This window comes from Arctopsyche grandis, chromosome 5 (genome assembly GCF_051622035.1).
Source record: "Arctopsyche grandis isolate Sample6627 chromosome 5, ASM5162203v2, whole genome shotgun sequence".
Taxonomy (NCBI): Eukaryota; Metazoa; Arthropoda; class Insecta; order Trichoptera; family Hydropsychidae; genus Arctopsyche; species Arctopsyche grandis.
The window spans coordinates 11,651,100-11,669,981 of NC_135359.1; the positions used below are offsets into that span (position 1 = coordinate 11,651,100).

General features: G+C 30.2%; 1 protein-coding gene across 1 annotated transcript in view; it reads right to left on the reverse strand.

Moving 5' to 3' along the window:
- Positions 1 to 18,882, reverse strand: part of LOC143912321 (neuropeptide SIFamide receptor-like) — an 89,485-nt gene that overhangs the window by 43,394 nt on the left and 27,209 nt on the right. The window lies entirely within an intron of this gene.

Sequence of the window (18,882 nt, forward strand, 5' to 3'; positions counted from 1 at the left end):
CGGAAAACTTTCCCCGGAGTGAATGTTTTCCAGTTGATGATAAAATAAAGAACAAGTGAAAGAAAAAGAAGAAACGATTTAGACGCGTCGGAAGATACGAAGTACAGAAGAACATACACATACATATAAGTAAGTCGAGATAAAAAAAATTGGAATGTTGTATGGAAAATTATTTTTGCTTATAAAAAAAAACAAGACTTTGATCTGCGAAGGATAACGTCAAAATATTTAGTTCCGAAAAACCAAGATAACAACATTTATTATGAAAGTTGCAATTTAACTGAAATATGTTGCTATAATGTTTTATTTTTATTTTTAAAATCTTTTTTTTGACCAGGATTAATATATTTTTTTATTTCTCCAAATACTTGTTAGACGATTAATACACGATTAAATGATTTTTATAGCTACTAACAATAATTAACCTCCCAGATTTTGCATAATTTTAACTTAAAATATACACTTTTAACTGGATACTTGGCGTCCAGCACAGTGGCTATCGTATTTTCTTTTTAGCGTGTTAATGTAAAGTCATAAAATAATAAAAAATATTTGTAATCAAATGTACATTTAATGTGTTATTGACAGACCAAATTTTCTATAATATTCTAAAAAGCCAAAATTGTCTGTTAATTTAAAAATGTAGCATTATTGACAAAAGTTAAGACCTTTACAATGACTTTATTAAATTTTATAAATATTAAATAGATATCAGGTCAATAGTCTTCAATCAAAAACCAACTTATAATATTTTAATACTTTTTTTTTTAAACAATCAACATTATTCCAGACTATGGAGTAAGTTAAGGCCGAAGACACAAAGAGTGATACGCGGCATGTGTTTTATTTATTATTTAGATAGTTTTCCACATGTTAAAAAATCGCCTGATCTATGCCAGGCTTTGGCTTCAAAACTCACTCCTTAGTGTGTTTTCGATGATACATTTTCCTTGTATTACATAGATTTGACATTAATCGATTCAGTTGATCCCCATATTTAAAAGAAATGTAGGAGAAACTTGTTGAAATAATAAGATCTTACGAATAAACAATGAGATAAGACACGCCCATTCACAGCTGTCTGTTGAGGCATGCCGTGGCGTACAATTCTGTGTCTGCGTCTTAAGCATCCACAAACAAACACTTTCCGTAGAATGATTTCGATTCACTTTCATTCATAGATTCCACTGTGGAGGTTTAGCTTCAATACCAATTTACCTATATAATAAAATGCGATTAAGAATTTTTTTTTTCAATTCGCTTATCTTTAAAGGCTTCAACATTTTCCTCAGAGCCGACCCGCATTGTTGGTACGATGCACTTGTTGGGACATAGCCTTGGCACAAAACTGCATTCGGGTGTTGGGAATACACCCCTGCAGTCTGAGGGGTGTATGTAAAGGGGATGAGGTGGATTTAGGCCCCTCCACCTGAGAGAGCGTTCAGGTGGGCCAACGAACGGCCTGACCCATTTACCGGCCAAGGAAACACCGCGCCTCGGGTCATACACAATGTACCGGTGCCGCGATCAATTTTGAATGCGAACCGCATTGATTTGTTGCCGACTGTCAAACTGTGGGCCGCGATAAGCCCTAGCTTCCCTTCATAACATCTGTGCAATCTAAATTACCCTACACGGCCTGGTGTCTAACTGGTAACTTATCTGGATAGTACCAAAAATGATTCGGAGAAGTTTCACTATACAAGTTTCAAAGATACACATAATAATTAATTTGGCTTCATCGAAAATTTAAAATATTCAACACGGGTGCAATTTCAATCAAAAAATCATATATAAAAAAACCAACATGATTCCACGGGTCAGAATTGTATGTATGCATATGAAGTTTTAGTTATCTATTCGGGTATTGAAGATTTCATAGTCTATGAACTGTGAATATATATATGGTCCCAAGTTGAGTACCACTCATCTATTTGATATATGGCATTAAAATACGATAGATGAGATCATACGGAGTAAAAAATATTCAGATTAGAAGGATCGCTTGTGAACCATTATGTTGTAAAAAAAGGTACGAAAATTTCCATACAAAACTATCTTTCTTTAGCATATAAGCAATAAATTATTTTTAGTACGGTTAACATTTTCACTTATAATAAATCAAACTTAATATTATATCGCATACAGCTAATGTAAGTAAGATCGATGTGCTTAGAATATTCACTTTGTTGTTTATTCAAAAGTATTAAAGTGATACATCTCAAACTTTTTGATCCTTGAAATTATGTATACTCATTTGAGTCAAGTTCGATTTGATATTTGCAACATTTTATCACAGACGAATATCATTGCATCGAATTGACCTTGGCAGCATAATAATGATCTATTGTTGAAGTTTTAATACGAAAAAGTAGAGACGATTTAATACTATTTTGACGTGGATACAAACAATTTTATATACGAGCTTTTCCAATGCTATTAGACGTAAAATTGCGCGTAGGTTTCAAAGCTTTCCTTCAGCTGAAACAAATAGGATCTCGGGTAAAAATACAATTAATCATTGTTTCTTTTCTAAGACCGACGTTCAAATCCACCACGTTTGTGAATCCAAGGCCTGTTTTGAAAGATACACAGAAATGTCCTTCAGGTAAGAGTTTTGTTTACCATTAGTAAATATAATTTGAACACTACAAACAGTTTATTACGATTACTTTTTTATCCAATTGAAAACGTCACCTATAATAGTGTTTTACTTTATATCTGTTTTAATTTTAAATATTAGATCACATCAAATTCATCTTCAAACTTGTATTAACAAATTTTAATACAAATGTCAATCCAAACCTTCAAAACTTGCTTTTTTGATGAGTATTTTACCACTTCTGGGATTCTCCAAAGTTCAAATATCAACCCTTTATTATATCAGATCTAGGAATCTTCCTTGAAAATAAATTGAGTTCAGCATTCACATTGGCAATATCTTAGATAGGGCAGCAAAAATCCTTGGATCCGTGATTCGTAATTTGACGTTATAGGGCTCTCTGTCATTTTTTTCCTATATTTTACACTAGTTCGCAGTGTATTTGAGTATGGCTCAATTACATATATGGTAACCCTATCAAGATAGTTACTCCCTGTTGTTGGAACGAGTCCAAAGAAAAATTTTCATGTCTGAAGACGTTTGAATTTTATCCATATCTGTTCCCTAGTGCCTTTATTTGGGATATTTGGGGTTCAATTCTTAGTAAAGCGAAGATATTTATTTATTGGAAAGCATTTTATTAAATTATTAAGGGGAGACATTCAAAATCTCTGCATCACGGAAAAGTTGAAATTTTTGGCCCCTGAAAACGTGAGATGTTGTTGCCCATTAGGGCTAGAACAAGCATGCTCATGAACTCGCCTCCCTCGAGGGCTCTTTGACTCCTTAACTTACTGGCACATTCCTTGGAGTTCAATGCCAGTTATGTTGAGGTGCTTAAGCACATCTCACATATGTACATACTTAGCATGATATTGTTTTTTATATTTTTTTTATTTCATGCATATTATATGTATATATTTTTACATAATATTTTTATTCTATAATATTGTTGCGTAAGGGTGGGTTCAGGATCCAAATGAAAGGCCATAGTCGCTTCATAGCATTTATTCAAGGATTTGAAAGATCCACCATTCACTTCAGAATAATCTGATCTACCGTATGTACTGTGCTGGACAACTTGCTTCCCCGATCCATTAATGCGTCTATTTTCCAAGCACTAAAAGATCTATCCCGACGAGTCTATTATGTACGCACGCACTCGTCCTGGTATGTGAGAACTGCAGCGTATCCTCCTGCGTATCCAGCGTATGTTTTTTTTCTGTGTCTACTTTGTACTTTAACCACAGTGACGCAAGAGGGCTACCTGTCAAGTCATTCTGGTATTGATTTTTAAAATATATAAATAAAAAAAAATAAAAATATATATATATATACATATGTATGTAGACTGTCATATGTAGAAGAGTTTTGGAAAATGCATCAGATGAATACATATTTAACTTTGGTTCAACAGGTAGTGCTCACCTTGATGTTCCTATGAACTTTTCTCGATGTTTTTCTTACGACGAAATTGCGTAATTTATTGCGCAATTTGTTAGGCGATGATAAATACCCGGCGCTACCGGGTCACGGTCGACCTCGAGTCTTAATAATACCGCAATTCCCAGCCCGAATTTCCTCATTTTTCCGAAGTTATAAGGGTCCGAGCATTGTGGTCGGTGTTTTTTTCCGGAACTTCGGAATATCGACTGTATTACTAATATCGCGAGTTCAATAACAAATCAACCTTAACCCAATTCTTCGAAAATTGCTTTATTGCATTTGTGACAGTGGCAAAAGGCAATTCGAATGCCTTTAAATATTTACTTTCCGAAGTTCGATTGTAAAAGAGGGGTTCATTTTAGTATTGATCTGACCTTCGTATGTGCCAAAGTTTCAAACTATTGCCTCGGTAGAACTTAGAGTTACGTAGATACGTGACTTGCGTGAGTAATGATGAGATAACGAATTTAGTCATCTCGTTTGATTCGAGCGTGATTCAAGCGTAAGCGGTAAAAACAACACGGGTTATCTTGTACACGTATAATGTTCTCGTATGATATTATTTGAATCGATCACTGAAAATCCATTAATAATGAGTTGCGTAACATGTGAATTGTTCTTCTTGTGGACATTTTGTATGAAATAGCAACCCGTTGCCATGCATGCGTCCGCCAATGGTGAAACACATTTGCGGTGAGATTTTTTTCCAGTGACAATCAGGTCACACTGGGACGATGAACTAGGTTAGCGTTTCTACGATAAAGGTGAAATTCTTATATTGGCGAGGTGAAAGCTCACTGAAAGCTACGAGTTTTCTTCGAAGCTACGATAGCGGGTTAAGTTCACCGTTTACGAGACTGCAAAGCTCGCACCATATCGCAGACAATATTGAAATTTGAAATATATGAGAATTCCTCAGGAATACTTTATAATACAGAAATACATTTTTTTTATATACATACGTACATATGTATATATGTAACGGTCCAAGTGTACATTTCGTTCGTTCATAAAATAACCAATCTGGCCAATATGTACACACAGGAACAAGTTGACGAACAAATTACATACATAGTTTGTTCGTGCACAACAATTAGGCATAAATTTAAGTATTCTCAATCACTTTCTCCATACTCCATTCTGTCTTTTATGTATCATGTATTCTTTCCCTGGGTTGTGATATTTAAAAAATCAGCGTGCAAGATAAATATAATAACATTGTCTTGCAATCATCATACGATTTCCCATTTTAAATAAAGTTTTTGACGGCTTTAAGTTTCATGCGACACCTTTTGATTGTTAGCACTTTAACAGTTCATGTTTGAACAAACTAGTATATTCATGAATGAACTGGAGTTAATACTTAAACTGTAACATATGTTCATATATAAGCAGTTATATTTGAAAGTGGCATAAGTCCACTTTTCTTCATTTTTCGGAATGAAGAAAAGTGGACTTATGCAAATCAATATATCGTAAAACATTAAATATATTGATTTGCGTTTAACAATATTTAAATATACTGGTGACCTGCAATACGTTTATTTTCCGAGATTCTGAACATATTGAATCAAAAGAAGCGATAACAATTTATGAATTGATTCAAATTGAAATAGTGATTTTCGAACTGAAAATAGGACTTAAAATTGGATATACATAATATGAAATACTTGTGAAATCTTCAAGGTTCAAAATAAAATAGATTTGTTTCAAATAAATAATGTTTAAAATAAAATAGATTTGATTATACATAAATATAAAACTAATAATGAATGGGTTTTAAATAAATGGAAATGTAATTATACGAAAACTACCTATTATTTAAGGTGATTTAAGATTTTTTAAGGGAATGATATATCTTTACAATATGTAAAAACAATTAAGTTCCGTAAGCTGTAGATATTATAAATGCACTACAAAATTACCCAAAAGATTATATTACAAAATCACTAACAACCATACTAATAAACTTTGATTACAACAACATGTCTATACCCTCATAATTTCACATTTAAACACTAGATCATAGAATTTAAAAAGCCTTCGGTTAAAAATTATATACATATTTTCTTACATACATGTATAAAATGTATTACGAAGATTTATTCAAAAAATAAATATGTGGCTTTACAGATTCTTTTCCTACTATTCTATTAACACATATTAAAATAAGATAATATTATGAATACTGACAAGAAAAATAAATAGAAAATATATACTACATACATACATATGTACATACATAGTATCAGTTTAATTTAAATTTTAAAATTCGTATAGTAATAAACATTCATATATATATACATTGTATAGTAGTTTCGGAAGCTTTCTGAGATTTGAACGTAGTTGTGAAGCAAAGTCTAAGATCATTTTCTTCTCGTTTAAAAGAATTGCTTTTATAGTGATGAGGGTCGGTTGGTAAATGCGGCTCGCGCTTTTGGACTCTGGTTAGATTAACTTTACTTAAACCGGGTAAATTGCATTAGCAATCCGACTAAAAAGTGGAACGAACGCGACTCGATTAGGTATCCTCTATATAGGGTTCGTGTAAGCTGATATGTCTCGTATACGTATGTATGTACATATATTTAAAGATCGAGCGGAGTACAAATATATGTATGTATTTACATATTATATCACAGTGCTATTTTTTTTTTAAATATTTATTTATTATTATTGATTTTAAATCTGAATTTATTAGACTACACATACTTCTAGAGCATTAAAAAAATTGTTAGATTCAATAATTCAAAATAAATGTCAATACAAGACTATAATCTTTTAAATTAAATTAAAGTCTTTTATGTAATTTCTTTCATTTGGAAGGAATTTAATTTTGAATAAATGAGTTTCACTACTGTTTAATTTATTTTTAATGCTTTATATTATACGAGTGTGTACATATGTCAAATAAATTTTGTTTAAAATTTATTTGATTAAAATATATATATATTTATATATATATATATATATATATATATATATATATATATATATATATATATATATATATATATATATATATATATATGTATGTATGTATTTATATACATATATATGTATGTATATATGGATGAAAAATTATTTTCAATTAGCGCGTTCCTTTATAAAAACAATTCAAACAATCTATTCAGTGTAAAAAAAACAACAACGACAAAACAATTCTGTGTGTGGTTGATATATGAGGGTCATTCAAATAGTTCCATTCGATTTCGATAAATGTGGAAAAAAACAACATTCGGATATAATTCTTCAGTTTTTCGCGATCAATGGTGTGCAAACATTTGCCAGAAACAATTTATCAGAAATTCTGAATTTCTCGTTTGTTTTATATATGTATGTATATATATAAATATACACACAATATTGTTTTGTTAAAGTAAACCGCTATCTTCTTACGCTTCACTTCACTGTCACCTTGAAAGAAACCGCATAATGAAAAACAAATATTCTTCATATTTACATTCAAAGAAAATATTGAAATCGATATCTCTCTGAGCATATGTACATATGTATGTGTTGGATTTGATTGTATGTAAATAGTTGGAAGGTGACTAAAAAAATGTATAATTGGCAACACAAAAAAACTATATTGCAAATTAGCATTAGAAAACAAGTTACACTGCAATATACTAAAGCGTTGAGCCTTTTTTGACCTCATAATTCACGTTTTTAACCCGAAATATTTTGTTTTTCAGCCGTAAATAAAATTCGTGAAAGTTTTACTTTTGGAAAGCAATGATAAATGTCGTGTTTAAAGGATATAGTGAAATTTACATGGGAATAAAACGGCAATTGTATTTGGTTATTCCTCGCAAGTATAATCACATTGTTATTCGTAAATCAAAAGAAACTTTATAATCCCTCACAAACTGTAAACTCATTCGAGAATATATAGGCAGTTGAAAACTGAAGGAGATAATCTTAAATTTAGCGAAATTAGCATTTAAGGCCACTCACACAAACATTGCGAATACGTGTATGAGAGAGTTAACCTTTACCTGTTAATGTGAACCAGTTACATAAACTTTATATAAGATTTATTTATTTACAGTAAAAAAAATACTTAAAGTCTAGATACATTTTTAATGAGCTTGCACAATTGCATTATGCTTTTTTATAAATGGTTTCACGTTGATTAATTTGTTCTCAAGATTATAATCACAGCGATCATTAGTTATACGAAACTTGAAAGTTCAGATAGAGAGGATTTTAAGACATTTTACATTTATGTATATGTATATACCTATACTTTTTATTTTTATGGACTTAAATATCTGCTAAATTTTTTAAGGGAAGCAATAATTTTACAATTTTACAAAATGCTAGTTTTTGAAGATTTTTAATAACCTTCCAGAGGAAAAAATTGTAAAAAATATATGAGACCTTGAACAAGTACTACCACATAATCTACAAATATATGTACATATATACAAACATATGTATGTATGTATGTACATATGTATGTATATATAATATGAATACATGTGTATAATAAAAATTCAACAAGTATTTGATAACGCGTGATCGATTTTCAATGTTGCTGCATCACTATGATAAACATTTCTGTTGGTTTAGGTTTCAGGTGATTGAATTTATTATATTTATACTGAGAGGTTATATAAAATAAAAAAAACGTATTCGATCTGAATTGAATTGATTTTAATTGACATCTGAATTGATTTTAAAACGCTATTGAAAAAAAATGTGACCTCCAATTTCGATATATCTACAAGAGCTTGGAATTACTCAAAAACTATAAAGTTATTAAAGAAAAAAAAATTATTTTAGGATTTAATCCCTGACCTATAAGTATTTAGCTGAAAATAAGTAACGCTCAAACCAGTTTACATGGAAAAATTGAAATTGAAATAGACCGGTTTGAATTGAAATGCAATATCATCCAAATATTTCCATAACCTGAAAGTATGTAGTACTAAAAAAATCGAATAAAACTATCAAATACATATGGAATTGGAACCATCATCTACCATTAAATGTAGCACTTTTAGTTGAGCATATTTCTTGGCGTGCGAGTTAAATTTCAGTAAATACGAACAATAAAATATTAATAATGCCAAGGTAGAAAAAGCCGATCGGAATTCATCGAATGTTTCGCGATGCGACCCACAATCTCGAAAATTTCTTTTGAACCATAAGAGTTTGACCTATCTGGAAGGTGCGGAAATAGGTCAACTTGTGTGATCATTATTCTTATTATCACGGGGTGATGGTCGTTCTGACCCACCTCTTTAGATTGACTCTTAACCGATATATTATATTCAGGCGTGAATTATAGCCGAGGAGATACTTACTTGGCATAATGACGATGTGCTCGACACTGATAATTCATTGCCCGGCCCATAACTCAACTTGGTTCACGTGAATATATCCCACGTGCCAATATTCAACCACTTGATAAATCGGCTCGCAGAGAGCCGTTGTCAAAGAATGTATTTCTGATAAATCGGGGTAAAAAAATGCAAGGTGAAAGGTCCCAAATCTGTTCAATTGACGATGAAGACTTTGGAGTATTCAGAAAATCTACACATTTTGCTTTAAATGTATTATACTTTTATGTACACTTTTTGCCGTAAATGTGAGTGGGTGGCTTTGACGTTTAGTAATTCCCGGTGATTATGCACATTCATCATAATTAACAGTAAATGTGTGGGTTGAAAGTTAACACTTCAAAGCTCGCGTTCTACGCACATTTACTGCTGAATGTACGTAATATCTGTACGAAAAGGTATGCTGTAATAATAAGTGATATACATTGGTACATACATATATAATAATAATAATAAACCTAAATTATTTAAATTTAAAATAATATAAATTTTACAAAGCCTGATTTACGAAGATATTACCTATATTATATGGCACATTATTTAGGATAAACTTTTTGTTTGATATATGTATGTACATACACATAATATTTATATAGCTTTCTTTACTAATCGTGTAATGAATGTAATCACTAAAGCAAATATTTCTAAAATTAAAACAATATTTTGCATATGCCTTTTTATTAATAACTTTCAACTGTTTTATAATTATAATTTAATTTTAATAATTTTATATGACATATACTTTCCTATGCCATAAAAAAATACATATACTTTCCTATGCCATAAAAAATACATATACTTTCCTAAAACTTTCCCAATTTATACCAATTCTTTCTAATATGATTATCACCAATCTTGACAGAATTTGTATTTCTGAACAAATGAGACTGAAAATTCTCTATCATTTTCATATTTAAAAATTTGAATCAATTCGTATGTACATACATATGTATATATGTATGTACGTTCATATATATTTTAATTGAAATTCAAACACTCGCACGCACGCGTTTATCGTTAATTCCGACCATCACGCAGATGTAGTATTTATTTTAGGCAGATTTCAATCCTTTTGTAACTTAATATATACATACATATGTATACAGATTACCAACGGTTGCTGAAGTGTCGATTTGCGCTGATTAAACACCGTACACAAACATACATATATCTATGCATGTATATTTTAAAAGAGAGAGTGTCAATTTTAGATCGCGCGCTCAGACGTGTTCTATCTCCTGTATGTAAATGGAATTGCCAGTAAAATTGAGCGTATCGCAGCGCAAAAGTTTCAATTTACAATAGCTTTAAGTATGCAAATCTTCATGCCAGAATATGGGAAATGTTGTAAATGAGGAAGTCATGTAAAGTTACAGTCGAAAATCAAAAATGAAACGTTCGCGTTTGTGACCTTACTCAACGCGTTCACGTTAAAGCTCTCTGTGTATACCTAGACTAGGCGAAGTTTTCCCTCGTTGGCCCAGTTTTTCCGGCTTTTTACATAACATGAAATAATTTGACTCGTTGACCTGGCGTTCTGGCGTATGAACACACACATTCGAATTTAATAATATACATAAAGGTGAATATTTACGGCTGTGCGGTGTCGATTTTCCAGGAATATACCCTCCGGAAAGAAAAGCCTTTGGAAGAAAAGTTTCAGTGTGTGTGGGTAAGCGCACGTTTTTGAGACAGTTAAATTTATTGCCCAAAACCATTATGGAAATTCTGCACGGTGTAGATATCTAATGTAATATTCTATATAATACATACATATGTACATATATTGTAGAATACACTCAGTACATTTACAATGTGCCTGAAAGGGAATTCGTTTGTCAACGGATAGTTATACTATCTTCGAACGAGAGAAACGCGATACATTACATGTTATACCGATAAATTCTTGTACTTAATGAGTTTGAAGGTCTGTGAATAGAGGGCGTTACATTCGTACAAAACCGTACGATAAATAAATTGTCACTTTCGATTGAGGATCCTTATTCAATATTTATTACTCAGGTAGGTATATAATATTTATTTGTTAATTATTTAAAAAAAAGTTGAATATATTCTGAATTTTAAATTTATTCAGGTCGAATTTATGGTAACATGGGTCAAATTCAATACCGTATTTCATTCTATCATAACTTCTAAATATTGAAGAAAAATTACGTAAAAGCACACCTCTACCTAAGTATGTAAATATTTTGAATGAAGATATGAGTATATCTAGAAATATCCATCTTATGAGTTTATTAGACAACGTTTTATATGCTTACAATTTCCTAAAGATTGTAAATTACATACAAAATTTATTGCTTGGAAAAGGGTAATACAATAAATAATATATTTGTGTATATGTATCTTTGTACATTTGTATATATATATATTTATATATGAATGTTTTTACCATCTGTTCGTAATTTAAAATTGATCAATGGTTATCGCTTAAAGTGTATTTGACCAAGCAACAAAATCGGATTTACAAATACAAATGCTCGCGCATAGGATTATATTTTTTATCCAGCGTAGTGAATTCAGACATTTTAAAATATGAATATATGTATTTTAATTCTTATCAAAAAAGCCACCCATTTAAATGCTAATGATCAAAAACACTATAAATTAATTAATAAATAAACCTCCGATCCAAATATGGCATACAATTTTATTTAAAATAACTTCCATTGAATTTTAATGTTTACGAGTATTTTAATGTAGCAATATCGTGTTCGTATATTGTATTGCGCAATGACGAAAAATTTTCCTTGGAAGAAAGTTGAGGGTGAGTTTCACTTTGGCCTAATTCTTGACTGGCGTGAGTGTCGCGCTTTTGCATTATGTCTTTGAGTTCTCTCTCCCTCAGATCAGCCAGGTGAGGTGGTCGGGATCAATCGAGACAGATTTGGCAGGGCGAGGGCAAGGGTCGAAACTGGGGCACCGGACCCTTACCTTGCCCTACCGACCGTTTCTTGCCCGACGGATGAAGAATTTTCCCCGTAAATTATACAGGGCATCTAAAGTACGTAGTAGTCATCTTCAGAGTTCGATAAATGAGTAAGGCAAATACCACAGCAAGAGTTATCTACTGCTAATACGATATAGTAGACCCTTATCCCATCATTAAACTACATACAATTGTAAGTAAATATATATATATATATATATATATATATATATATATATATATATATATATATATATATATATATATATATATATGTACATACATATGTATTTTATATCCGACTTGTCTGTATCCACTCGTAACTCAAACATCCTATACTAATTGGTATATCATTTAATATTTGACTACCATATACATATATGAATTCAACCTTTATACTTAATATATTATATACATATATAAATACGTATGTACATATATTGTTATTTGAAAAAATGCCAAATAATTCAAACCAACGCGATAAATTTACATTTAAAACCCAGTCGCGTATCTGCGTAAATAATGGATATTTTAGCTTAATGACAAATCTCGGACTTGAAAATTAAGACGAAACAGAAAACGATATGGTGAGGCTATAAATTGTCAAGTGACCCTGGAATGGGATAAATTAATCGGATTTTCTTTCTATATATCGTTTTTCTGTCTCTGTAAAGTACGAAGACATGAAAATTCGAATAATTTATAAGGCTTTTTTATATACATATATATGTATGTACATAAGTTCAGACCTCGAGCATTTCATCGAGTTTATGTTTATACCTATGTATATACATATGTATAGTTTCATATGTTCGACATTGAAAATGCACATTAATTTTATTCAAATTCAACAAATGAAGTCTAATATAAATACGTAAAAATATTTAAATATTAATTCTTTTTTCGGGAACTTACTTCCTAAATAAAATTGTGCTTCGCTCTATTACACAAATTTTCCCGCACAAGTGAAATTTGAAAGCTTAAATAATCTTAGTGTTCAGTAAAATTTTATTGAATAATGCATAAGACAACTTTATAAGTCTTTCCTAAATAATTAATACGCAAACTTTTCATTCACAGAAACTGCTTCACAAACAGCTGGAAAGTTCCAATTTAAATCTCAATTAATCACCATATTGTATGTAAATATTTAGAACATTTATCTATGTGTGATATTTTTGTAGATTAATTACATTAATTTTGATGAAATAAATTGATTTTGTTTGTTTATGTTTAAAAATTTAGTTAAAATGTGTGTTACTTTGGCTTTACAATTCATATATTTATTTGACTCTATATTATCAAGACTCTATGGATGGCTTTATAAATGAAATATTAAAGCGAAATTCGTGTTCAAATATTATGTGAATAAATAAAACGAAAACAGTCATAATAAAGTACGAAACTTGACCTTTGAACGCCAAATTTTCCGGAAGCAAATTCCTTAAAAATATTTCCCAATGGAACGCTTATTATATTTTCACAGATTGTTCCGTATCTGACTGCCCAGTGTATACACGAAATTCCTTTAACTTGTAAATATTATTGTCACGTCATAAAACAGAGCCATTTTTCCAATGTCACGTACAATCGTTAGCTAAGTTTTCCGCAACGGTTGCTCACTTTCATTTTGACTTTTCCTCTTTTTTATTATATTTTATTTTTGTTCCTTTTCCATTGTTGTGTTTAACGGTGAAATTTTATGCGGACGTGAACGCAAACGCGAATTAAGCATACGTTATGTAAGGGGATTGAGGGCATTTGACACAAAATTTAGCATTTTCAATGAAGTGACGAAAAAAATACAAATATTTGTTCATGAAATTTACCCCAAAGCTTTCTTTTGCTTCTAAGAAGAACATTTTCAGCCACTCAAAACGTTTTTAAATTATTTATTTTTAATACATCCTTATAAGGCAATGATGCTGATAGACTATAAGGTAAGGGGTTTGTAAAATGTCGTAACCTTCAAGAAAGAATGATAAATAAGTTAGTATCAATCAGCCTAAACTTCCCCTACGCACTAATTTGACTTGCGTGACAAACAATTTAACCAGAGATGACACGTGCCTTAATTCCTATCGTGACTTATTAGATTTAAGCTCTCGTTTTTGGTTAAAAGCTCGCGGCAAATTAGCAAGAGCTTTGAAAGCTTTCCTCCAACACAAATTATTCTCCTCAATGTGACCCCGCAGACTCATATTAATTTGAACGTATTACGCGAGTGCGGCACTGTAACAGGACATTAAAAATTGTCGATATTTTTTGGCACGTGTTACATAAATTACATTATAGTCATACGCTATTAAAGGTATAGAAGTTCGATTTTATTAAATTTACTAGATATATTATGTTTTGATCGTTTGTGTCACATTCGTTCGATATTAGCGTGATTGATGAACGAAAGTTCTCGGTGCGGCATTCCTTTTTTTTAGGGTCTCGAGATATTTCTCTATCTTAGAAAATCGTAAAATATTGGTAAAAGTGTGTATGAGGGTAACTTTTCAACGGGAAGTTGGGAAAAAAGCTTTCGCATGAAAATTTCCACACGCGAAGTAGATAAACTTGTACTTTGACAGAATCATTAGCAGAGAGGTTTTAATATATGAATGTACACGTGAGATTGGTATAATATATCATTAAAAGACATTAAAGAGTGAGTATTTCTAGATCCATTATTGTTATCAAACGATTCCATTGCATTTTTTACTTTGTTACCGTCACCCATGGCGGAAAATTTGCGCTAAAACCAACTCATAACTTTCGAAAGAACACCGTATCGTACTTTAAGAAATATTATTTCAACGGAAACTGTGCATATTTCGAGAACAGAAGCGAAATGGATGTTGTCGCAATCGAGAACGACGTCAAAATGGCGCATTTAAACATAAAATACAACATAAAATTATTTTTATAGACACCTACAAATAAAATTCACATATGCGTGACACGTATTCTTTAAGATTTTTTTCTCTAGTCAAGCAAATCGTTATATTGCAAGCTAGTAGGGTGAGAAAAATACATTAGCAAAAAGGGAAACAATGCTCTTTTTTTCCTCGTTCAGTTTTGTGGCTATCTATAAATTAATTACAAACGAATTACGCATTGTTACGCAACAAATGAGATCTGTCCGTGTTTTCGTTCGTACCCCCGAATACACATAATGTCCCTTCGAAGTGGAATGTTGGGCCTACACAAATGACCTAGCCTAAAGCTCCATTGATTTGTAAGCAATTTCCAATGACAAACCTCAAGTCTTGTAAACGAATCGACGGGAGATTAATCCGATTGACGGTTTGACTAACCGGTCAAATTATTCAAAAGCAAGATAATGTCCACTGTATTTACCGAAAATATAAACAATCTTATATATAATTTAAAAAGTAACTATATAAGGTATGGATGGTAGAATCCGTAACAGAGAGATGTAATAAGAATAGAGGACCCTTACGAATAAATAATTGTTATCAATTTTACGCGGTACGTATCTATAAATACGCTACATCGCACGGAATACAATCGGATCAATTTACTTAAAAAAATGTATCCCATGTTGTTTATTGCGTGTTTTTGAAATTATTGTGCAATTTTTACCGATGCTTGCCCATCTTGCGAGTAATATAAATAAACAGAGAATTTTTTATCGGACATACGTCAAGCACCAAGCGTCAAATACTACTGATGCTAATATTATTTAAATCTGCCCGTGGACAGAATGTCACTTGACAACAAAAGACCACCTAAAGCCACTCCTAATAATATTACATTTCTCTGATCCGTAACGCTAAATTTAATAATAAAACAAATGAATATTTAAATAAAATTAACTATTCAAATAAATTTAATAAAATGTTTACTATTTATAGATTAGCCATGTTAAAGCGGTTTATATTACAAATACCGAGCAAAGTCGAGGAAAACCATTATTTTTACAATAAAGTTAAATATATAATAAAAGTAATATTTTATTTAAAGGAAGTCCTATTAAATAATGGATAGATGCCGTAGTATAAAATATTTCTCAAAGCTTATCTTTTAGTTTGAATCACGTTTTCGGGACATTTTGTATATTGTAGGTATATTTGTGTATATTATGTATGTACATACATATACAATATACATATGTCATATGTAGATTAGAGTGGTCCTCTCTTTGCCGAAAGATATAAAGTTGAAGATTTGAGACTTTCTCCATGAAATATTTTGGATAAAGTCTAATATATGTACATATGTGGACGTATATTTATTTATTTAAAAGACATAATCAAACAGAATTTCAACGTTTATATCATTGACATTAAAAAAGTTTCTAAAAATTAATATCAACGATGAAAAAAAAAACAACAAGTAAAAGAGCACTGAATAATGGTAGATATGGATATGTATATACATATATGTATATACATATTTATTACTAAGAAAAAATATATAAACTTAACCATCAAAAGTTGCATTTTTATTTTATAAAAAATGTGCGCGCGCAGAATACGGGAGGAAAAGCATGTTCCTCTTGTTCCTGTTGTATCCTGCTCGCGCAAATTATGTGAGTATGTACGTGAGTATGTACCGTTTACCATGCACCCTTTTTTTATCTTTCGACTTAAGATCTTTCGATTTTCGATCTTTGCCTTCCGATATTTGTGTTTTCGGGCGTTTCACATTCGGGCCCGTGAGGTAGACCCCTATTGGATATATGTACATATGTATATGAATTTATATACATATGTGCAAGTTTAAAATATCATCTGTCATTTTGGGGCAACCTGCTATGGCACCATGGTAGAAATATATATATATATATATATATATATATATATATATATATATATATATATATATATATATATATTTATATATATATATATATATATATATATATATATATATATATATATATATATATATATATATATATATATATATATATATATATCTGTCATTTTGGGGCAACCTGCTATGGCACCATGGTAGAAATATATATATATATATATATATATATATATATATATATATATATATATATATATATATATATATATATATATATATATTTATTTATTTAAAGTTTTTTTTTTTATTTATTTATTTAAAGTTTGGACCGTTGTTGCATTACAGGAATTCCTAATGCGCCACAATGGTCAAAAATATAACAGAAAAGACAAGAAACAAAATAATAAATTAAACATAACAAAAACAAAACATATATATACACAAACAACTAAAAATAATAATAATTATTATTATATATCGTTTATCGTCTTGAATGTTTACAAGGTTTTTGTATTTCGTAATATTCTTTCTCGATTATGATTTTCAAGTTATGAATTCCATAAGTCCTCACCAGATAGAGTTTCAAAATTTGTCATCCGGACTGACCGAAACCAATCACGACAAGCAAATAATACACCACCACCACGTCGATCTACTCTATCGCGACGATGCAGCCTCCAGGAAGAATCAAAAAGTTCAGCATCAAAAAATGATGAAGTCAACCATGTTTCCGTTAGTGCTACCATATCATCACAAATATGTAGTAGAAACGGCTGAATATATATATATATATATATATATATATATATATATATATATATATATATATATATATATATATATATATATATATATTTATATATATATATATATATATATATATATATATATATATATATATATATATATATATATATAATTGAAAAAATTTATATAAAATACAAACATTAGGGTAGACGTTTTAAGCCATGTTTAAGGAAAATGGACAATGGATTGGAAACGCGCTAATATTGGCGCTTAAGGTAAGCACGACAAATTTAAATTTTTTTCGTACCTAGCAATGTGAAGAAACATTCCATGAAGAATTTTTAATGTAAAATTATTAAATTTATGTTACGAGATGAATTGAAAAAATAAACTAAAACTGAGCTTAAATTAAATAAAAACCTTCGAAAATAGGTAAAATTTACGATTTACACAAACTTCAATGGGCTGGCGATAGGGAACATATTTTTTTAAGAATTTTAATTTTATTCTTGCATGATACAGAACATCGTTTCCAACTAGAGGTGTTTACAAATGTCTAAAATTCGCTGCTTTCGATGTACCCTAATAAACCATATTGTACTTTGAATTTTTATATTATAGATATTTTATTAAATTATATAAAAGATTTTTTTACTTACTTCATTTTATAAATTAAAATGACAACGTAATAATTATAAACTGACTTTTTCATATTTTGTTTTAATTATTTAAAAACAAACTCTTAAAGTCATGTCACGGTATTTGTATGTATGAGTATGTAAAAATGTTAATCCTACTTTATAACGTAGGCAATGAATAATATAAATGAATTAAACCGCTAAGGCTTTGAGCATTGAATGAAGACTAACGTATGTAGGCGTGAAGTGAAATTTAGTTTTGTTACATTCGTGGCGTAGTAACGCATGCTCTAATTACATTAATTACAAAAGTTTTTAATACAAATTAAAACCCCCCCGTAAAATATATAAATTTTCTTTGTCATTGTAAATTTACAT